At 41.7% G+C, this 24,444-nt stretch overlaps 1 protein-coding gene across 1 annotated transcript in view; it reads left to right on the forward strand.

Annotated features, from left to right (window-relative positions):
* The first annotated feature begins 3,578 nt into the window (after positions 1-3,578).
* Positions 3,579-24,444, forward strand: part of LOC110504767 (X-linked interleukin-1 receptor accessory protein-like 2) — a 457,839-nt gene continuing 436,973 nt past the window's right edge. Inside the window, exon 1 of the mRNA XM_090219380.1 lies at positions 3,579-3,848. The gene's annotated coding sequence lies outside the window, so the exon portion shown is untranslated. The remainder of the gene's footprint in view (positions 3,849-24,444) is intronic.

The following is a 24,444-nucleotide window of genomic DNA, read 5'->3' on the forward strand; positions in this document are numbered from 1 at the left end:
TTTTTATTCTGTACAGGCTTCCTTAATTTCACTCTATCAATTAGGTTAGTATTGAAGAGTAATAACTACAATACTGTTGATCCATCCTCAGTTTTCTCCTATCACAGCCATTCAACTCTTTAGCTGTTTTAAAGTCACCATAGGCCTCATGGTGAAATCCTTGAGTGGTTTCTTCCTCTCCAACAACTGTGTTACGAAGGACGCCTGTATCGTTGTAGTGACTGGGTGTATTCATACACCATCCAAAGTGTCAATATTAACTTCACCATGCTCAAAGGGATATTCATTTTTTTTTACCCATCTACCAATAGGTGACCTTCTTTACGAAGCATTGGAAACCTCCGTGGTCTTTGTTGTTGAATCTGTGTTTGAAATTCAATGCTCGACTGAGGGACTTTACAAATAATTGTTGCCTGAACCTATTTAGGCTTGCCATAACAAAAGGGTTGAATACTTACTGACACAAGACATTTCAGCTTTTCATTTGTAATTCATTTCTAAACATTTCGAAAAAAAACTTTAATATGATGGCGTATTGTGTGTAAACCAGTGACACAAAATCCAAATGTAATACATTTTAAATTCAGAGTGTAACACAAAAAATGTGTAAAAAATCTATGCGTGTGAATACTTTCTGAAGACATTGTAGATACTAGGTTTCAGACTGGTGTTTTGGACGGTGTTGGGGTGACACCAAGACCAATTAGACCTCTAGGTTTTTCTGACAAACACTAATTGCTGGTGACAGCACCACTGTTTATGAATAGGGGTGTGAAGTCAGGGAAAACACCACGTCTAATTGCAGGCCGTAATACTTTTCTCTTAATAAACTCTCTCCTTCACCTCGTCTCATACACTCTCCCCCCAGGGCCCTGTTTTGGCCTGCGTGACCTTTCGCTGCAGCCCCTCTGCTCTTCCTGCCCCGGCTCCTCCTCCAGCGGACTGCCTCTCACACACTCACACACCCTCAAACACACTTTTACACACACACCTGCCCCCACGTTTCACTCACATACTGTACATTCATTAGTGTACAACCTGTAAGCAGCACACAACCTAATTCATATTTAAACTCTTTCTCACCCCCATCTCACACACACACAGTGTTTTAGTCACACACACACACATTGTCTTAGCCCCACATTTTGTGTCACAAAGTTCACTGCATAGGAACACCATGATAATGTTAGCCTACGTACACATACAGTACAGCATCAATCATCACACACATTCCTGAGTGAATAAAATCCGCCTGATCATGCCCAGACACGTGACCCACTTAATGTACAGACACGTAAATATACAATCGATCAAATTGTGACATAAGCACTGTCCTACTCACTCCTCATGACTATTGGTGTGAGTATCATGGGAAATGTTGAGTCTCCATAATCTCACTGATGATTGCACATGAGGAAATATCGAAGGTACTTGAATAAAACAAGATGTCTACATTCTTATTCACTTGGGAAGTGTCCAGGTCAGTTGCCATGGTATTTAATTAAACATTTGATGTCTTGACAGTCCTTGGTGCATTGAAGTGTTAGTGATCATCATTTGATATCCATTCAAGTTATTTCAGAATTAAACATTTCACTCATGTTTTTCTTTAAATCATCTGTGGAGAATAGCATGGTCAAAAGCAATACACCGGTCCGGGGAACAACGACATTTCATGATAACACCATATAAAATCATAACATAATCTAGGCTACAGTATATATCCTTAGTCTGGTGTCAGTTCATTCATAAAATAGATTAAAGGGTTGAGAGGAGCAGCAATACTCTGATCAGAATCTCATATCTGACATTTCTGAGAGGGGTTCCCTTTTCCTGTAAGGAGACCAACGACACCGACTGCATGATCCTAGTATTAATACTATCATCTGGGCCAGGACTCTTTGTGTTCATTGTCTGTAATGTGTTCAGGCCAGGAGGTTTAAATGGAGCCTGAGGACTGGGGACATAGCTGTTGATTTCTGTTCTGTGATAACAGAACTGAGTTAGGCCCAGCCAGTTCAATGCCATTGGGCCATGGATCAGAGTGCATCATAACAGACCTGGTCAGACCAACTTGACATGCTTTGTTTTTTGGGTGCGCTGCCAAAAAGGACAATCTTGCTATTTCATGTGAAAAACAATATGCTCTCCCCATAGATCATTTAGGTCAATGGAGAGGTGTGTTTACTGAGTCATGAATGACTAGTAACTATTTTCGGCATGCTTTTGCAGGTGGCTCTATGGTAGAAAGCGATGATTATGAAACTCTGTTATCTAAGACCTCTTTCTCCTGAATAGTTGAGTAGAAATTCAATGCCTGTCAAGATGTTGTTCTAAGTTAGTCAGCATCTTTAGATTTCCACCCGGTTCTACTTGCTCAGCGGTCCAGTGGTGACTTGCCGTTTTAGATGGTCAATTTGCAAGTTCATCCATTTTGTATGTTTCTGTACAACCTCAGCATGGTTCTAAGATACACAAGGACTCTCTCTCCAAAAAAATACATTTAAAGGTAAATGCATAGTCTAATTTCTCAAGGAGAATGTAAGGAATGTTATGCTAAACCTGCAAACAATATAGCTAAGCTTTACCTCTAAGCATAATTCAATGCAGCAAACTCTCTCCAGAAGTTCAGTGAGGATCTCTGAATGATCCAATGTTGACCTAAATGACTAATGATGATAAATACAATCCACCTGTGTGTAATCAAGTCTCCGTATAAATGCACCTGCACTGTGATAGTCTCAGAGGTCTGTTAAAAGCGTAGAGAGCGTCATGAAGAACAAGGAACACACCAGGCAGGTCCGAGATACTGTTGTGAAGAAGTTTAAAGCCGGATTTGGATACAAAAAGATTTCCCAAGCTTTAAACATCCCAAGGAGCACTGTGCAAGCGATAATATTGAAATGGAAGGAGTATCAGACCACTGCAAATCTACCAAGACCTGGCCGTCCCTCTAAACTTTCAGCTCATACAAGGAGAAGACTGATCAGAGATGCAGCCAAGAGGCCCATGATCACTCTGGATGAACTGCAGAGATCTACAGCTGAGGTGGGAGACTCTGTCCATAGGACAACAATCAGTCGTATATTGCACAAATCTGGCCTTTATGGAAGAGTGGCAAGAAGAAAGCCATTTCTTAAAACCTGTTAAGGATATGGCAGACATACGCCCCCTTTGGAGAGATTGGGTACCCCTAGTAAACTGGAAAAAAAATCTGTCAAAAATTGCTAATATATGCAAATAAAAATTATTATTGGATAGAAAACACTCTAAAGATTCTAAAACCGTTGGAATTATGTCTGTAAGTATAGCAGAACTCACAGGGCAGGCATTCTTCCAAACTAGTTTTTGTGGCCATGAAAGTTGGAGCAACTTTGACGTCATGGCCCCCACCCTTCCCAACCAGCTATGATTCTGGGGACACTTTCTATCTCTTCCGCTAGATGTCCTCGTTCATTAGAGCTTCAAATCGTTCAAATCCCGCGAGAATTGACCCTATGGGAGTGAAATTAGTGCGTGCCACGAGAGAATAGGCTGTGCGTATGGGCGCGAATTGGTCCCAGCCATTCCTTTGTTTCCAGCACTCAAGAGAAGGGCAGACGATGGCCGATTGAATTGAAGTTTGTTTTGCACGTCTAAAACATCATAAAGCTTGCTTCTGCACTTAGTTTGACCTGTTTAGTCGACATATAATGTGTAATTTTGAAGTTTTGATGCGCAACTTATCCGGACCAGAGGACGTTTTGGGTGCATTTCAGCTGATGTTATTAGCAGTAGCTAATACAAAGACGCAAGACTTGAAACCAAAACCAAGCCTTCCAGAACATTCTGAACGAAGACCATCGAAGGTAAGGGAATATTTATGCTTAAATCTGTGTTTCTGTTGACTCCAACATTACGTGGAAATGTAGCTTGGAACTGAGCGCTGTCTCAGCATATGGAATAGTGTGCGATTTCTGTAACGTTAAAAATAAATCTAACACAGCGGTTGCATAAAGAAGCAGTGTATCTTTCTAACTATATGTAGAACATGTATATTTAGTCAAAGTTTATGATGTCTATTTACGTTATCTTGCCGCGCTACATAGATTTCCTGCGGGCATTTTTGAGTAATTTCTTAAGGTGAACTCACTGTAAATGGACATTTATGGATATAAATGGCATATTATTGAAAAAAAAAAATATGTACTGTGTAATATGTCATATTACTGTCATCTGATGAAGATTTTCAAAAGGTTAGTGAGCGATTTATTTTTTAATCCTGCGTTTGTTGATTGCATGTTTTGGCTATTGAAATGAGCTGTGTCTGGTGGTGGTTTTACATATATATGTGCTATGTTTTCGCCGTAAAACATTTTAGAAATCTGACTTGCTGGCTAGATGAACAAGATGTTTATCTTTCATTTGAGCTATTGGACTTGTTAATGTGTGGAGGTTAAATATTTTTAAGAATATTTTTGCGTTCCATGCGCCACCGTTTCAGCTGAACGTGGGAGGGTTGATTCCCAATTGGGAACCAGTATCGTAGACAGGTTAAAGATATCCATAAAAAGTGTCGTTTAAAGTTTGCCACAAGCCACCTGGGAGACACACCAAACATGTGGAAGAAGGTGCTCTGGTCAGATGAAACCAAAATTGAACTTTTTGGCAACAATGCAAAACGTTATGTTTGGCGTAAAAGCAACACAGCTCATCACCCTGAACACGCCATCCCCACTGTCAAACATGGTGGTGTTATCATCATGGTTTGGGCCTGCTTTTCTTCAGCAGGGACAGGGAAGATGGTTAAAATTGATGGGAAGATGGATGGAGCCAAATACAGGACAATTCTGGAAGAAAACTTGGAGTCTGCAAAAGACCTGAGACTGGGACGGAGATATGTCTTCCCACAAGACAATGATCCAAAACATAAAGCAAAATCTACAATGGAATGGTTCAATAATAAACATATCCAGGTGTCAGAATGGCCAAGTCAAAGTCCAGACCTGAATCCAATTGAGAATCTGTGGAAAGAACTGAAAACTGCTGTTCACAAATGCTCTTCCTCCAACCTCACTGAGCTCGAGCTGTTTTGCAAGGAGGAATGGGAAAAAAATTCAGTCTCTCGATGTGCAAAACTGATAGAGACATACCCCAAGCAACTTACAGCTGTAATCGCAGCAAAAGGTGGCGCTACAAAGTATTAACTTAAAGGGGCTGAATAATTTTGCACGCCCAATTTTTCAGTTTTTGATTTGTTAAAAAAGTTTGAAATATCCAATAAATGTCGTTCCACTTCATGATTGTGTCACACTTGTTGTTGATTCTTCACAAAAAAATACAGTTTTATATCTTTATGTTTGAAGCCTGAAATGTGGCAAAAGGTTGCAAAGTTCAAGGGGGCTGAATACTTTCGCAAGGCACTGTATATTATTTCATACTATTTCATACTATACAATTGCTCAAATGATCAGAGGATGTGAAAATAGAGCTCTTTGGCCACGAACACCAGACGTGGATTTGGTGTAGAAAAACAAAAGCATGTGCAGAAAGTCCCTCATACCTACTGTAAAATATGGTGGTGGATCTATGATATTATTGGGCTATTTTGCTTCCACTGGTGCTGGAGCCTTTGTTAAGGTCAATGGCATCATAAACTTTACCAAGTACATGTACAATTCAGCCAAAAACTTGGTTGCCTCTGCCAGGTACAGTACCAGTCAAAAGTTTGGATACACCTACTCATCCAAGGGTTTTTATTTTTTCTATTTTCTACATTGTAGAATAATAGTGAAGACATCAAATCTATGAAATAACACATACAGAATCATGTAGTAACCAAAACATTTTTAGTTTCCAACCAGCTTTATGAGGAATGCTTTTCCAAAAGCCTTGAAGGAGTTCCCACATATGCTAAGAACTTGTTGGCTTCTTTTCCTTCACTCTGAGGTCCAACTCATCCCAAATCATCTCAACTGGGTTGAGATCGGGTGATTGTGGAGGGCAGGTCATCTGAAGCAGGACTCCATCACTCCTTCCTGGTCAAATAGCTCTTACACAGCCTGGAGATGTGTTGGGTCATTGTCCTGTTGAAAAACAAAACAAGCGCAAACCAGATGGGATGGCGTATCGCTGCAGAATGCTGTGGTAGCCATGCTGGTTAAGTGTGCCTTGAATTCTAAATAAATCACTGACAGTGTCAGCTGCAAAGCATCACCACACCAATACACCTCCTCCTCCAAGCTTCACGGTGGGAACAACACATGCGGAGATCATCAGTTCTCCTACTCTGCGTCTGCAAAGACATGGCGGTGGGAACCAAAAATCTCACATTTGGATTCATCAAACCAAAGGACAGATTCCCAATGGTCTAATGTCCATTGCTCATGTTTCTTGGCCAAAGCAAGTGTTTTCTTCTTATTGGTGTCCTTTAGTAGTGGTTTCTTTGCAGCAATTCAACCATGAAGGCCTGATTCACACAGTCTCCTCTGAACAGTTGGTGTCGAGATGTCTGTTACTTGAACTCTGTGAAGCATTTATTTGGGCTGCAATCTGAGGTGCAGTTATTCTAGTGAACTTATCCTCTGCAGCAGAGGTAACCCTGGTTCTTCCTTTCCTGTGGCAGTCCTCATGAGGTTGTTTTTTGCAACTGCACTTGAAAACACTTTCAAAGTTTTTGAAATGATATGTATTGACTGACCTTCATGTCTTAAAGTAATGATGGACTGTCATTTATCTTTGCATATTTGAGCTGTTGTTGCCATAATATGGACTTGGTATTTTACTAAATAGGGCTATCTTCTGTATACCAACCCTACCTTGTCACAACACAACTGATTGGCTCAAACGCATTAAGAAGGAAAGAAATTCCACAAATGAACATTTAACAAGGCACACATGTTAATTGAGGTGACTACCTCATGAAGCTGGCTGAGAGAATGCCAAGAGTGGGCAAAGCGGTCATCAAGGCTACTTTGAAGAATCTCAAATATAACATATTTTGATTTGTTTAAAACTTATTTGCTTACTACATGATTCTATATGTGTTTCATAGTTTTGATGTCTTCACTATTATTACTCTAGAATGTAGAAAATAGTAAAAATACAGAAAAACCCTTGAATGAGTAGGTGTGTCCAAACTTTTGACTGGTATTGTATATCTTCCAACAAGACAATAACCCCAAGCACTAATCAAATTCCACAAAGAAATTGTTGATTGACCACAAAATCTATGTATTGCAATGACCATCCCCGGACTTGAACCACCTTGACAACCTGTGGTTTGATTTGAAGAGGGCAGTCCATAAGAGCAGACAAAGGATATCAAGGATCTGGAAAGATTTTGTATGGAGGAATGGTCTAAGATCCCTCCCAATGTGTTCTTCAAGCATTTTTTTGCTTGAAGAACACATTGAAGAACACATTTGTTTTCCTCACAATGGGGAGGGTGCTGGAGTACTGAAAACAGTGCCAATAATTTTGACCCATACCTTTTTTTAAATGTATTTTTCATTACTTGTTTAACAAAATGTATTTCTCTGAGCAATTGTAGTAATATAAAATAATATAGTTTCCCAATTTTTTTGAGCATACAATATAACATTTTTACTCATCTTTTTTTTTTATTGAACATTTATTTAACTGGCAAGTCAGTTAATTAAGAACAAATTCTTATTTACAATGATGGCCTACCAAAAGGCAAAAGGCCTCCTGCGGGGACGGGGGCTGGGATTACAAAAATATATAAATACAATATTAATAAAGGACAAAACACACATCACGACAAGAGAATACAACACCACATAAAGAGAGACCTAAGACAACAACATAGCAAGGCAGTAACACATGCCAACACAGCATGGCAGCAAGAAAACATGACAACAACATGGTAGCAGCACAACATGGTAGCAGCACAAAACATGGTACAAACATTATTGGGCACAGACAACAGCACAAAGGGCAAGAAGGTATAGACATCAATACATCATTCAAAGCAGCCACAACTGTCAGTAAGAGTGTCCATGATTGATTGTTGCCGCTCCTTTCAGTCGCTAGCTGCAGCGAACTGAAAAGACGAGCGACCCAGGGATGTGTGTGCCTTGGGGACCTTTAACAGAATGTGACTGGCAGAACGGGTGTTGTATGTGGAGGATGAGGGCTGCAGTAGATATCTCAGATAGGGGGGAGTGAGACCTTGGAGGGTTTTATAAATATGACCAGTTTACCAGTTTACAGAGGAGTATAGAGAGTGCAGTGATGTGTCCTATAAGGAGCATTGGAGGCAAATCTGATGGCCGAATGGTAAAGAACATCTAGCCGCTCGATAGCACACCTAGCACCCTCGATAGCACCCCGCTCGATGGCACCCCCACCATTCAATAAATTAAGTCTCCGTAATCTAGCATGGGTAGGATGGTCATCTGAATCAGGGTTAGTTTGGCAGCTGTGGTGAAAGAGGAGTGATTACGATAGAGGAAACCAAGTCTAGATTTAACTTTAGCCTGCAGCTTTGATATATGCTGAGAGAAGGACAGTGTACCGTCTAGCCATACTCCCAAGTACGTGTATGAGGTGACTACCTCAAGCTCTAAATCCTCAGAGGTAGTAATCACACCTGTAGGGAGAGAGGCATTCTTCTTACCAACCCACATTACCTTTTTTTTTGGAGGTGTACAGAACAAGGTTAAGGGTAGAGAAAGCTTGTTGGATACTAAGAATGCTTTGTTGTAGAGCATTTAACACAAAATCCTGGGAGGGGGCAGCTGAGCATAAGACTGTATCATTTACATATAAATGGATGAGAGAGCTTCCTACTGCATGAGCTATGTTGTTGATGTAAATTGATTAGAGTGTGGGGCCTAGGATTGAGCCTTGGGGTACTCCCTTGGAGACAGGCAGTGGATGAGACAGCAGATTTTCTGACTTTAAACACTGCACTCTTTGAGCGAGGTAGTTAACAAACCAGGCCAAAGACCCTTCAGAGACACCAATACTCCTTAGCCGGCCCACAAGAATGGAATGGTCTCCCGTATCAAAAGCTTTGGCCAAGTCAATAAAAATAGTAGCACAACATTGCTTAGAATCAAGGGCAATGGTGACATCCTTGAGAACCTTTAAGGTTGCAGTGACACATCCATAACCTGAGTGGAAACCAGATTGCATACCAGAGAGAATAATATAATATAAAGACATCAAGAAAGCCAGTCAGCTGATTATTGACAAGGTTTTCAACACTTTTGATAAACAGGCAAAAATAGAAATAGGCCTATAACAGTTAGGATCAGCTTGATCTCCCCTTTAAGTAAATGACGAACCGTGGCTGCCTTCCAAGCAATGGGAACCTCCCCAGAAAGGAGAGAAGTTCAAATGGTCGGAGATAGGGGCAGCAACCTTAAAGAAGAAAGGGTCTAAACCATCTGACCCAGATGGTTTACTGGGGTCAAGTTTCAGGAGCTCCTTTAGCACCTCGGACTCAGTGACTGCCTGCAGGGAGAAACTTTGTTGCGGGGCAGGGGAAAAAGAGGGAGAAGCATCAGGGATAGTAACATTAGAAGGGGTGGGAGATGAGGAAATGTTGGATGGGCAAGGAGGCATGGCAGAGTCAAATAGGAATCCTGAATTAATGAAGTGGTGATTAAAGAGCTCAGCCCTGTGGTTCTTGACAGTAACAACCACATAATAAACTTTAAAGGACATGGGCAGCTGGGAGGAGGAGAGTTTATTCTCCAGGCCTTTAACTGTTTTCCAGAACTTCTTGGGGTTAGACCCACGGAGAGAGAACTGCTCCTTAAAGTAACTAACTTTGTCCTTCCGGATAGCCTGACTGCACTTGCTCATGAAAGTTTTTTAGCAAGCGCCTATGACAAATCAGGACAGGCCGTTTAACTGAGCAGCCATTACAAACACAGGCTGTAAAACAGTGATCACTAAGGCCATTACAAAAAACACCATACTGATACCTATCAGGATTATTTGTGAGGATAACATCAAGAAGAGTAGCTTTTTCTGGGTGTTTGGAGTCATACGTTGTGGGATTGGTAATAATCTGAGAAATATTTAGGGAGTCCCATTGCTTTAGGACTTGGTCAGGTGGTTTAAGCATGTCCCAGTTTAGGTCACCTAGCAGGACAAATTCAGACTTAGTGTAAGGAGCCAGGAGAGAGTTTAGGGCAGGTAGGGTACAGGCCGGTGCTGATGAAGGACGATAGCACCCAGCAACAGTCAAAAAGAGCTATTTGAAAGTTTAATACTTAAAATCAGCAATTATTTGGGGACAGTCTTGGTGGAGACAACCGAGCACTGAAGGTGATCCTTGGTAAAGATTGCCACTCCCCCTCCTTTGGAAGATTTGTCTTGCCGAAAAAGGTTATAACCAGAAAGGTTAATTTAACATCAGCATTCAAAACAATCTTCCTTAACCACGTCTCAGTAATGACCAACACATCTGGATTGGAGCCGTAAACCCACACTTTCAATTGGTCCCGTTTAGGTCATAAGCTTCTAGTGTTAACGTGCAGAAAACCCCGGCTTTTACGAGAGCAGAAATCAGTGAATCAAGGGTGCCAATAATTCTGGACCTGACTGTATGTGAAGTCATGATCATGAATACAGCTTGAATATCGCTTGCAAACCAAGGCCAAAGAGTTGGCTGTCCTTGACAGTTCATCCTATATGATCAGAGTGCATATTTGGTATTCACTGGTAGTCATCCAGTGAATTTAAAGTCTTAACTGCTCAGTGTATTTACAATATGAGGGCTATCAATGTCTTTTTTATTTCTGAAGGTTCAGACTAATACATTAAGGGAGTTTGACTGTATCGCTAATCTAATTTACCTTCTTTTTTTTACCCTAATACTCTTTCAATTGGAGCTTGAACCTTTAAGGGAAAATAACCTATTTTTAGCTAGATTTCTCCAAAACGACTTACTCCAGAGAAATACATCTAACATTTTATTGTACTTAATAATGTCGATCATTGAACCTCGTAAATAATTGCAATTTATTCCCTGATGAAACTAGAAGCTTGTATTTCTGTTGAACATATCTTTCAATTTGAACAACCTTGTCCACGCGTACCCTTTTGTCAAAAACCACATCGACTTTCATGGGGGGCCACAGAGAGGGAAAGTTTAGAGTGGTACGCCTGGGGTTAAGGGGGGGAGGTTTAGAGAGAAGCTCACTCAGAGCATGTTTCTAATTTTACCAGGAAAGTTGACTGAGAACACATTCTCATTTACAGCAACAACCTGGGGAATAGTTACAGGCGAGAAGAGGGGGGATGAATGAGCCAATTGGAATCTGGGAATGATTAGGTGGCCATGATGGTATGAGGGGGGAAGTTTATAGAGTAGCACACTCTGGGCAGGTGTCCCTTGTGAGAGGATGTTAGCCAGGTCCTATGTGTTGTGAACCTATACCCTCTAAACCTGCTCCCACTGGAGATAAGAAGAAACCTTTGAAGATCTAACTTTAACCCACCAGGATCTCAGCCTGGAGCACTCAGGGAGAGTGAGTCATTTTCTCCAATGACTATAGTATACCTTTTCTCTTAAAATGCTTTAAATCTTTTGTCGTTGAAGCTGTCCATAGTTTTTTTCATTGGCTTTTTAGAGTAACTGATTTGACCACAACATGTTGCCTGGCTACCCAGACTCCGTGCGCTAACCAAACACTACGCCATGCTCACAGACATTAGCTTCTTCTCCACAATGTGTCAGGATTTGAGTACATCCTGACCCTTTACCGAATGCGAACACATTCGGAGCCGTCTGATTGGTCCAGAAAATGATGGATTGAGCCAGAACCAGAACACACATGGGTAAAGCGGCAGTTTGAAAATTGGCTTTGATACTTTGATTGGTTAGAGACGATCCAATCAATGATGACTTTGTTTTGTACAACGCCCCTCATGTCCCTCATCATAGTATACCTCATGCAAGTGCCTTGATGTTCACTGAGGAAAATTGGATTGCCCTTTCCTGTGAATTCATTCATTTATCAGATTTTCTAAGTAATAAAACATTTTTTTAAAACACAAAAAATGTAAGAAAGCTCTGAGTTTTGGGAGATGGGGAATACAGATGTAGTGCGGTACCCTCTGGTTCTGTCCGCCCCCACAGACAGGATGGGAATCCACCCACACCTTAACACCCAGAAGTATCTACCCATGGAGTGAGGCAGCCCAATCCAACTGCACTCTACCAATGAGGCCACAGAAAGTCTGAAACAAAGTAGCTCTCTTTTATCCAAACTATTTAGCTGTTTCAAATCATTACTTGGACAGTAGCTAAAATGGCTTCAATTGAGTGTGTCTTTTCATATAATGAAGCGCCTGCTGCTGTCACCTCTGAAATGATTGGCACCCTTGATAAAGTTTTGCAGAAAATACATTATGAAATAAATAACACAAGTACTGAGCTATATTGTTTGCAATTTTAAACACTATATTATTTTATAATACATTTGCTCAGAGAAAGAGATTTTGTTTAGCAAGTAATCATTTTTCTCTCTAATAATAAAGGGGTTAAAATGATTGGTACCCCTGTTTTCAATACTCCGACACCCTCCCCTTGCAAGGATAAGGGCACTGAGCCTTTTTCCATAGTGTTTTATGAGATTGGAGAACACATTGGGAGGGCTATAGAGCTGCGTTTACAAAGGCAACCCAAATTCTGATATTTCCACTAATTGATCTTTTGACCAATCAAATTAGATCAGAATTGGGCTGCCTGTGTAAACATAGCCTTATACATTCGTCCATACAGAATTTTTACATCTCCTTGACAACCTTCGTCTGCGCTTATATATTGCCCACTTCAGTCCAAACCACAGGTTTTCTATAGGGTTCAAGTCTGGAAATGAGATGGCCATTGTATTTATGTAGATTTTGTGGTCAATTAACAATTCATTTGTGGATTTTGATGGGTGCTTGGGGTTATTGTCTTGCTGGAAGATCCACTTCTGGACAAGTGCCAGCCTCCTAGAAGAGACAACCAGGTTTTTGGCTAAAATATGCCGGTACTTGGTAAAGTTCATGATGCCGTTGACCTTGAAGGTCCAATGCAAACATTTTATCTCAATATCAAACCATTCTGGGTAACAAATAACTAACTACCTTACTGTGATCATTTTGAATTAAAATTGTAAAAATACACAAAAATAGCTTCTTAGCAAATAACAATTTCTCATGCAAGAATTTAGCTAGGACTGTCTGGGAGTGGCTCTGCCAAAAACGAGCTGTTATTGGCAAAGAGGTTTGGAACTGTCTTTCTTATTGGTCTATTAACTAATTTACCACCTGGTGATACACTAAAAGGGCATTATCATAATTCTTAAATGTCACAATATTATTCCAACCTCATAGTGAGGAATTATATATAAAACACATGAAAATCTATTTTTTTATGCACTGGGCCTTTAATAAGGGCCCCAGGACCAGTGAAAGCAAAATAGCCACATACCATTAAAAATTCATATTTTACAGTAGGAGGGAGGTACTTTTTTGCATATGCATTCTTTCGATGCCAAACCCAGCAATGGTGTAAGTGGCCAATGAGATCTATTTTTATGTCTCGATCCCATACATATTTTTTCTGTATCTCTCCCCATAGGTACAGAAATCATATTTCTTTCACATGTATTCTAGTATACATTGTGTGTCCTCTTTTACGATGTACTTTGCTAAATGAAGACATTTGTGTCAAGGTAGCAATTTAAACAGCGCAGACATTCCTGAATTCCAATAGCAGGTTAAACCAATTTGAAGGCTAACTGTAATGTACAACACCTCTAGGCTGAGAAGTCCTTGGGCGTGATTTATTCTCTAGGGCCTCATAGTAAATTAGCATATTAAGACAGTTAAGTATTGGGCTACTGGTTAAATCTGGACACATTGTAATTAGCTGCTAGATTGATGGGCTCTCCGAGTAGTGAATCCTTATTGATTGTGTCATGTTTTCAGAAGGAGGCTGTGTAATAAAAGTGGCTGGTCATTTGAGACACATTCTCCTGAAAGACATTTCAAATCACTGCACTCCACAACCCCTCAACTAAGTCCCTGTCATAAAAGGGTGACAATTGGAGTGTTGACGTGGCATTTCTTTCCATAAAGTTGCCTTTGAATTTTGGCAGGTACCATTTTTATCACCTGGTGATAATTTTAATTTTGTATGTGATTTGTTTGGAATTAATAATTGATTATGTGCTCTCTTCTGGTGTCATGTAAGTATCTGGTTCAAATGTATATTTGATGCAATAAGTACGAAACATTTCAAATAAACATCAATGCTGTTATAAATGCAAATCAGAGTGATATGTAAACAATCCCTGTTCAGATTATTTGTTGCGGTAAAATCACTTTGATTGGGCAATTGTACAGCATCGAAGATGCTCAATAAACACAGGTGATTTTTACATTTACAACACTACAGAGGAAACATGCAGGATCCTCTCCCCAGATATACCACTGCAATATCACATACATTTTATTGCTGTTGTTGAGTGCTCATCTGTTCATGTTTCATCTGTTGTCAATGTAGAAATCACTGGAGGCTTGCCTCCCCACCAAAAGAGCTTTTCAGAGATGAGAGCTATTAAAATGAGAAACATCCATCAAGCTGTGGAGAAAAAATCCTCCGACCATAGCATTGGTTATGGGTAGTTTAAATCTTTCGTTTTCCCAACATCAAACTCTTTAAAGTCTGCAAGTGTCCATATGTACAGTCAGCTGTCATGTGCAGCCTGAATTTCACCTTGATGCTTAACTTCATAGCAAGATGCACACTGATTTCTTTCATTGACAATCAATGCCTTTGTACAGGCTAAAATAGAAGTTAGCCAGTTACCACATTAGGGAACAAAGACCTGTCCAGTACAACATCTTACTGACTGGCTGTGATGTAGCCTACTGTTTTGAGGTTGGACATTTTCTTGTAGCAAAAACTGAAATAAAGGCTATCCTAGCCAAGCACTTCTTGGAACATACCCAATAAAACTTGTGGGAGTGTAGGGTCCTCCCTTATTGGTCATGAAGCAGTGTTATCACAGTAGCATTTGACTAATATGACAGCTTTATTGTCTAAATGAATCGCTGAATGGGCGGTACAGAGTAGATTAAGGCCTATCTCAGTCAAAGAGACTCAGACTGGCTTGCATGTGGAGGGGCTTTTTCACATTTCTGGAGGAGGGAGGGAGGGAGGGAAGGAGGGAGGGAGAGAGAGAGAGTGAGTGAGAGAGAGAGACAGAGAGACAGAGAAAGAAAGAAAGAAAGAGAAACAATAATGTACTGAGCAAGTGTCAAATTGGCTTTTTACCACATTAGCGTACGACAGACCATGTATTCACCCTGCACACCCTAATTGACAAACAAACCAAAAGGCAAAGTCTTCTCATGCTTTGTTGTTTGTAGGTGACCAAATACTTATTTTCCACCACAATTTGCAAACAAATTCATTAAAAATACTACAATGTGATTTTCTGGATTTTATTTTCTTGTTTTGTCTGTCATAGTTGAAGTGTACCTATGATGAAAATTACAGGCCTCTCTCATCTTTTTAAGTGGGAGAACTTGCACAATTGGTGGCTGACTAAATACTTTTTTGCCCCACTGTACCTCGATCTAAATATCAGCACCATAGGTAACTTACATAAAGCACGGAGCGATCTGAGAGACAAGGCAAGAAGGGCCTTCTACGCAATCAAAAGGAACATCAAATTTGACATAAAAAATACTTGAATCAGGTATAGATCCCATTGCCCTTCATGGTTGTGAGGTCTGCGGTCCGGTCACCAAAGAAGAATTCACTAAATACAGGAACAAAATGGCTGGAGTTGAGTCAGTATGTTGGCAGCAGCCACTCAATGTTAGTGATGGCTGTTTAACAGTCTGATGGACTTGAGATAGACACTGTTTTTCAGCCTCTCGGCCCCCGCTTTGATGCACCTGTACTGACCTCGCCTTCTGGATGATAGCGGGGTGAACAGGCAGTGGCTCGGGTGGTTGTTGTCCTTGATGATCTTTATGGCCTTCCTGTGACATCGGGTGGTGTAGGTGTCCTGGAGGGCAGGTAGTTTGCACCCGGTGTTGCGTTGTGCAGACCTCACGACCCTCTGGAGAGCTTTACGGTTATGGGCGGAGCAGTTGCCGTACCAAGTGCCAAGTGATACAGCTCGACAGGATGCTCTCGATTGCGCATCTGTAAAAGTTTGTGAGTGTCTTTGGTGACAAGCCAACATTTCTTCAGCCTCCTGAGATTGAAGAGGCGCTGCTGCGCCTTCTTCACCACGCTGTCTGTGTGGGTGGACCAATTCAGTTTGTCTGTGATGTGTACGCCGAGGAATTTAAAACTTTCCACCCTCTCCACTACTGTCTCGTCAATGTAGATGGGGGTCTGCTCCCTCTGCTGTTTCCTGAAGTCCACGATCATGTCCTTTGTTTCGTTGACATTGAGTGTGAGGTTATTTTCCTGACACCACACTCCGAGGGCCCTCACCTCCTCCCTGTAGGCCATCTTGTCATTGTTGGTAATCAAGCCTACCAATGTAGTGTCGTCAGCAAACTTGATGATTGAGTTGGAGGTGTGCATGGCCACGCAGTCGTGGGTGAACAGGGAGTACAGGAGAGGGCTGAGAATGCACCCTTGTGGGGACCCAGTGTTGAGGATCAGCGGGGTGGAGATGTTGTTACCTACCCTCACCACTTGTGGGCGGCCCGTCAGGAAGTCCAGGACCCAGTTGCACAGGGCGGGGTCGAGACCCAGGGTCTCGTGCTTAATGACTAGTTTGGAGGGTACTATGGTATTGAATGCTGAGCTGTAATCGATGAACAGCATTCTTACATAGGTATTCCTCTTGTCCAGATGGGTTAGTGCAGTGTGATGGTGATTGCGTCGTCTGTGGACCTATTGGGGCGGTAAGAAAATTGGAGTGGGTCTAGGGTGTCAGGTAGGGTGGAGGTGATATGGTCCTTGACTAGTCTCTCAAAGCACTTCATGATGACGGAAGTGAGTGCTACAGGGCAGTAGTCATTTAGCTCAGTTACCTTAGCTTTCTTGGGAACAGGAACAATGGTGGCCCTCTTGAAGCATGTGGGAACAGCAGACTGGGATAAGAATTGATTGGTCTGCGCATGCTCTGAGGACGCGGCTGGGGATGCCGTCTGGGCCTGCAGACTTGCGAGGGTTAACACGTTTAAATGTTTTACTCACGTTGGCTACAGTGAAGGAGAGTCCAGGGGTTTTGGTAGCGGGCTGTGTCAGTGGCACAGTATTGTCCTCCAAGCGAGCAATGAAGTTGTTTAGTCTGTCTGGGAGCAAGGCATCGTGGTCCGCGACAGAGCTGTTTTTTCTTTTGTAGTCCGTGATTGACTGTACACCCTGACACATGCCTCTCGTGTCTGAGCCATTGAATTGTGACTCCACTTTGTCTCTATACTGACGCTTAGCTTGTTTGATTGCCTTGCAGAGGGAATAGCTATACTGTTTGTATTCGGTCAAGTTTCCGGTCACCTTGCCCTGATTAAAAGCAGTGGTTTGCGCTTTCAGTTTTGCGCGAATGCTGTCATCAATCCACGGTTTCTGGTTGGGGAATGTTTTAATAAACACTGTGGGTACATCATCACCGATGCACTTGCCAATAAACTCGTACCCCGAATCAGCGTATTCATCAATGTTATTGTTCGCCGCAATGCGGAACATATCCCAGTCCACATGATCAAAGCAATCTTAAAGCGTGGAATCCGATTGGTTGGACCAGCGTTGAACAGACCTGAGCATGGGTGCTTCCTGTTTTAGTTTCTGTCTATAAGCTGGGAGCAACAAAATGGAGTCGTGGTCAGCTTTTCCAAAGGGAGGGCGGGGGAGGGCCTTATATGTGTCGCGGAAATTAGAATAACCGTTGTTGGCTGTACGTTTGTTTTTCCCATGTGTAACATTGTCACACTGCTTTGCTTTATCTTGGCCAGGTCGCTATACCATCTGCTGCATCTTGCCATCTTGATGTAATGTATCACTAGCCACTTTAAACAATGCCACTTCATATAATGTTTTCATACCCTACATTACTCATCTCAGATGTATATCCTGTACTCTATACCATATACTGCATCTTGCCATCTTGATGTAATGTATCACTAGCCACTTTAAACAATGCCACTTTATATCATGTTTTCATACCCTACATTACTCATCTCATATGTATATACTGTACTCTATACCATCTACTACATCTTGCCTATGCCGTTCGGGCATCACTCATTCATATATTTTTATGTACATATTCGGATTCGTTCCTTTACACTTGTGTTTATAAGGTAGTTGTTGTGAAATTGTTAGGTCATATTACTTGTTAGATATTACTGCATGGTCAGAACTAGAAGCACAAGCATTTCGCTACACTCACATTAACATCTGCTAACCATGTGTATGTGACCAATACATTTTTATTTTATTTGTAATTGGGGATGGACGTTTCACAATTTTTGGTGGCCTTTCTAAGCCAGGATTCAGACACGACTAGGACATCAGGGTTGGCGGAGTGTGCTAAAGCAGTGAATAAAACTATCTTAGGGAGGAGGCTCTGATGTTAACATGCATGAAACCAAGGCTTTTATGGTTGCAGTCATTAAATGAGAGTGCCTGGGGACACACAGGGCCTGGGTTAACCTCTACATCACCAGAGGAGGAGTAGGATGAGGGTACGGTTTAAGGCTTTAAGAACTGGTCGTCTAGTGCGTTTTGAACAGCAGATTTCTGGGTGTGGTAGGTTAGATTCCGGGCATAGTGTACAGACAATGGTATGGTAGGTTGCGAGTGGGGATAAACCTAGGCATTGAGTGACGATGAGAGAGGGTGCAGCTCTGGAGGCGCCAGGTAAGCTAGGTGCTTTCTCTGCATGTTTGGGGGGTGGGACAAGGGGGTTATCTGAGGCATGTTGAGCAGGACTAGGGGCTCAGCAGTAAAATAAAACACTGAGAGCTGCCATAAGCAACAGTAATTAAGGAAAGCTTTGACTATGTACAGACTCAGTGAGCTTAGCCTTGCTAATGAGAGAGGCCGCCGTAGGCAGACCTGACTCTCAAGAGAAAACGGGCTATGTGCACACTACCCACAAAATGAGGTGGAAACTGAGCTGCACTTCCTAACCTCCTGCCAAATGTATGACCATATTAGAAACATATATTTCCCCTAGATTTCCCCTAGATTACGCAGACCCACAAATCCCACAAAGATTACACAGACCCTACAAATCCAATTTTGATAAACTCCCATATCTATTGGATGAAATACCAGTGTGCCATCACAGCAGCAAGATTTGTGACCTGTTGCCACAAGAAAAGGGAAACCAGTGAAGAACAAACACCATTGTAAATACAACCCATATTTAAGTTGATTTATTTTCCCATTTTAAATGCACCTATTTGCACATCGTTACAACACTGTATATAGCCACAATATGACATTTGAAATGTCTCTATTCTTTTGGAACTTTTGTGATTGTAATGTTTACTGTTAATAATGTCATCTTGTTTAGTTAATTTTCACTTTTCACTATTTCACTTGCCTTGGCAATGTAAACATATGTTTCTCATGCCGATAAATCCCTTTTAATTGAATTGAATTGAGAGAGAGAGAGAAAGAGAGAGAGAGAGAGGAGGGAGAGAAATAGAAGGGGAGAGGGAGAGAACAAAGAGAGACAGAAGGATGAGAGGGAGAGAGAGGGAGAGGTTGGGGAGGAAGAGATCTGGCACGGTGAGAAGCACATGTATTACCCCCTCAGCAGGGAATGGGATCGTGGGATGGGCACTCTTAAGAGTGTTAAACGGTGTGAGCCTTCTCCAGAGACAGAGAGACAGATAGATGGCGCAGGCCTTGATCAGCAGACATGGTCTTATTCAGCGCTGAAGAGCCAAAGCTTTTGTGTGAGTCAGAGTATTTCTAAGGTCTGATGCATGCCCATGTCTTAGTCATCAGAGATGTGAAGTGAACTAAGGAATATGCTAAAACTGTGGGCTGCACCTTTATTCTCTTGTGGTATCATTTCATGTACAGATGCATTAGTCATTGCACTAGCTGGAGACAGAAGTGGGTGCTGCTGTACCCGCAGACAAAGCTTCAGTTAATCAAAATGGGTATTTCTGTCTTTCTATCAATGTTATCCATGCATCAAGACACAGGTAATTGAATACTTTAGAATAATAGTACATTTCATGTCTCAAATCTAAGTTAAATGATGTAATGGCGGGAGATAATAAGCAGAGGCATTGTTTAGGCTTCTATCAGAATGTTGGTGTTACGTGTCCCTGTAAGGAGTGTGATCACAGTAGGCATGAAAACATTGGGATTAAAAGGGTGGCGGTGAAAAGCCAGTTAATTGGATTGGCTCTCAAGTGTGGCAAAATATCCTCCTCTATGTATAACGTTGACACAAAACGTCCTTTTTTCGTCATCCAAGTAGTCATGGTGAGGCTTGTTTTGTGAAGACAATAATCCTATTGCTATATGGTGGATGAGGTTTCAGTAGGAATGTGCTTATCGTGGTGGGAGCAAATACATCAACCAGTTATGAGACTGGGTGCAGAGGTTCTGCCTTACCTTTTAGATTTCCCCTCTTCTGAGATCAGCCGCAGAGGAGAGCAACATGATTGCACTGCAAATACCGAAGATCTCGCTGAGGAGAAGTTTTGAATTTTTATTAGGATCCCTATTAGCTGACACCATAACATCAGCTAATCTTCCTGGGGTGCAACTCTGGGGAGAGAGATATGCATGAGTCAAGCTGCCAGTTGGAATAACCCTATTTGGCTATCTGCAGATGGCAAAGCTGTTTTACACTAAGACGAATGGAGGGTGTGTGAGAGGGTAAAGGTTGTCCCAGATCACAGAGTCAAACTGTACTGCTACTCTGTCTCTACACTGGCAGTCCGATGTTAATTGTAAGGAGAGACCTACTGACACGAGTATTATGGTCTCCTCTCCTGTGTATTGCAGAGAGATTGGAAACAAGACAAATGTTGTTTTCAACAAAGAAAAATGCCACATGTGGTCCTAGGGGTCAGAGAGAAAATGAAAATCAACATGGAGATGAGAGGTGAGGAAGAGAGGCAGGAGGTGAGGAAGCCAGTGAACTCCAGTGAATGATGGTCACAATGACATCCCTGTGTACTGTAGAGAAACCCTGTGTACTGCATTCCAGCTGGTGTCTATTCCACAAATTACCACCGGCTAAATCTATGACGTTAAAATGCCTATTTACTCTGTTCCATCTGACTGCGCAATCCACTGTCCCATCAGCCCAGCCAGGTTATTTATGAACTTGATCTGCACTATAAAAAGCATCTAGACATTATCTCACATTTCTTTTAGACCAACATTTAGTTATAAAAGGCAGAGATTTGTATAAACCTTGCTGTCTGTCTCTCTGACATTTGCAACATTGTTTCAATATTCAAATTCGATCTCCAGCTGTCCCATGTTAATGAACGTGTCGGGACGAGACAGACAGGCAGGCAGCATTTCTCAGCCAGTCGAAATCATGAATCCGCTGGCATCATTTTAATGGATGTAAGAAATGTAAATTGAAAAAAAGTCAGATGAAACGAAGTGCAGCTAGTTTGCAGTCTTTCCAGTTTGAAGTGATTGTGTTAGCTGTGTTGTTGGCTAGCTCCTCTGGACAACAGTGTCCTGACGAGAGAGCACATTTTCTATGCCAGGCATAGAAAATCATAGACTTAATTATAACATAATAACACACATGACATAACATTGAAGGTTGTGCAATGTAACAAGAATATTTAGACTTAGGGATGCCACCCGTTAGATAAAATACCGAACGGTTCTGTATTTCACTGAAATAATAAATGTTTTGTTTTCGAAATTATAGTTTCCGGTCATTAATATGGTCGAATCCGGAAACTATAATTTTGAAAACAAAACGTATATATATGCTATTGGCATATACTCTGACTCTGAGTGCAATGAACGCAAGATAAATGACACAATTTCACCTGGTTAATATTGCCTGCTAACCTGGATTTCTTTTAGCTAAATATGCAGGTTTAAAAATATATACTTCTGTGTATTGATTTTAAAGAAAGGCATCAGTGTTTATGGTTAGGTACAGTCGTCCAACGGTTGTGCTTTTTTTGCAAATGCGCTTTTGTTAAATCATCCCCCAGCGTTGCATCGATTATATGCAATGCAGGACATGCTAGATAAACTAGTAATATCATCAAAGATATGTAGTTATAACTAGTGATTATGATGGATTGATTGTTTTTTATAACATAAGTTTAATGCTAGTGTCATGACTGTCCTAACCAGGTAAGGTTACGGGAGACCACAACCCTACAGATGATCTTTCAACCCCAACAGAGGAGGAGAGATCTAGGGGTCTGAAGATGTGGGGGGTTTTATGACCCCTCACGCCCCTGGTAAATCTCAGGCCACAGAAAAATTCCTTTGTCCTGTTACTATGGAGAACCAGCCTCAGAACATTAAACATGAAATAAAGGGACTTTGGAACAATGGTTTCCGTCAGCCACAATGGTGGTCATGACGATAGATGGAATATGAAAATGTATGTCATTTTTGTTTTGTTATTAAAGGTTAATAGATGACATTATAACGAAAACACTGTAACGTGAAGAGTTTTCCTAGTAGATGTTTGATGTTTATACTTTGTACGTTGTATGGAAAATATCCAAATCAAAGAGAATGTTTTGGGGAAGATGAAATGTTAAGTTAGTTGTCTAAATTTGGATTTGAATCAAATCTAGACCTTGCCTCATTAACTTGGTACGCCCAGAGAATTGCCCTAAAGGTTGGTTATGCCCACTTCTGACCCAAGGGTATAAAACCTGTGAGTATAGAATTTACAGAGAAGACTACGTGATCCAAGCTGCAGTAAGGTCTAAAAAGTAAACGAACCCAGAACGCAACGCAAGTTTGAAGACAAAGAAATCATTTTCTACCCAAGCTACGGATGAGTAGCTGTCTCTAAGCTGGTGAATTCAAGTCGAACCACCTAGCCTCCACTTTCCATCGAATCGTGGTATCTAAAGGGTTTCATTCCTATGCTGTGAGCTCTGAGCTACAGAGCTGTCTGTCCTCAGAAGACCCCTTCCAGAGCAATGGGTGAGGGAACAGACTCCTAAGCTAAAAGGACACTGACATCGGGAGGACGGTCAAAGAGTTGCGCCGGGCCTCCCGGGTGGCGCAGTGGTTAAGGGCGCTGTACTTCAGCGCCAGCTGTGCCATCAGAGTCCCTGGGTTCGCGCCCAGGCTCTGTCGTAACCGGCCGCGACCGGGAGGCCCGTGGGGCAACGCACAATTGGCCTAGCGTCGTCCGGGTTAGGGAGGGATTGGTCGGTAGGGATCTCCTTGTCTCATCGCGCACCAGCGACTCCTGTGGCGGGCCGGGCGCAGTGCGCGCTAGCCAAGGTTGCCAGGTGCACGGTGTAGCCTCCGACACAATGGTGCGGCTGGCTTCCGGGTTGGAGGCGCGCTGTGTTAAGAAGCAGTACGGCTGGTTGGGTTGTGTATCGGAGGACGCATGACATTCAGCCTTCGTCTCTCCCGAGCCCGTACGGGAGTTGTAGCAATGAGACAAGATAGTAGCTACTACAACAATTGGATACCACGAAAATGGGGAGAAAAGGGGGTAAAAAATGAGTTGCGCCGGAGTAGTGCGTCATCGAGCAGCCTGGACGGTCCACGCAGAGAATCCTCGGCGCGTAATTACATCATTATATTCTGACCCATAAGATCAGTTTGAGGCAAGACTAGGGTTAGAATAGCATAGCTGACAAATTCACCCAAATGTATATTTCTCTTGTGTACTTTATTTTTTCAGGCAGGTGGTTAGAGCGTTGGACTAGTTAACTGTGAGGTTGCAAGTTTGGATCCCCCGAGCTGACAATGTGAAAATCTGTCGTTCTGCCCCTGAACAAGTCAGTTAACCCACTGTTCCCAGGCCGTCATAGAAAATAAGAATGTGTTCTTAACTGACTTGCCTAGTTCAATAAAGGTATAAAAAAAAAATATATATATATTTTTTAAATCGGCGCCCAAAAATACATATTTCCGATTGTTATGAAAACTTGAAATCGGCCCTAATTAATAGGCCATTCCGATTAATCGGTCGACCTCTACTCCACACCCTCCGTACCTGACCAACCCTACCAACCCTACCCTACCATCCCTAACATCCCTACCAAGGATATCACAAAACCTATCGTCAATTGAGGTTGGAGGAACTTGACAAGAGAACATTTGTATTTTTATGATGTATTTTACTTCCTCATTCAACATTTCTGTTGGTTAGATAAGAATTTCTCCATTGTTTGTAACTATTTTTTGTAGTTTTTATTTTTTTTTATCGCGTTTCCATATTGACCTCTAATACCCCTCCCACAAAAACAAAAAAACTATAACAAGACTATAATAAATCCCTCCCCTTTCCCCTTATT

Source organism: Oncorhynchus mykiss, chromosome 25 (assembly GCF_057628025.1).
Source record: "Oncorhynchus mykiss isolate SJ-2025 chromosome 25, ASM5762802v1, whole genome shotgun sequence".
Lineage (NCBI taxonomy): Eukaryota > Metazoa > Chordata > Actinopteri > Salmoniformes > Salmonidae > Oncorhynchus > Oncorhynchus mykiss.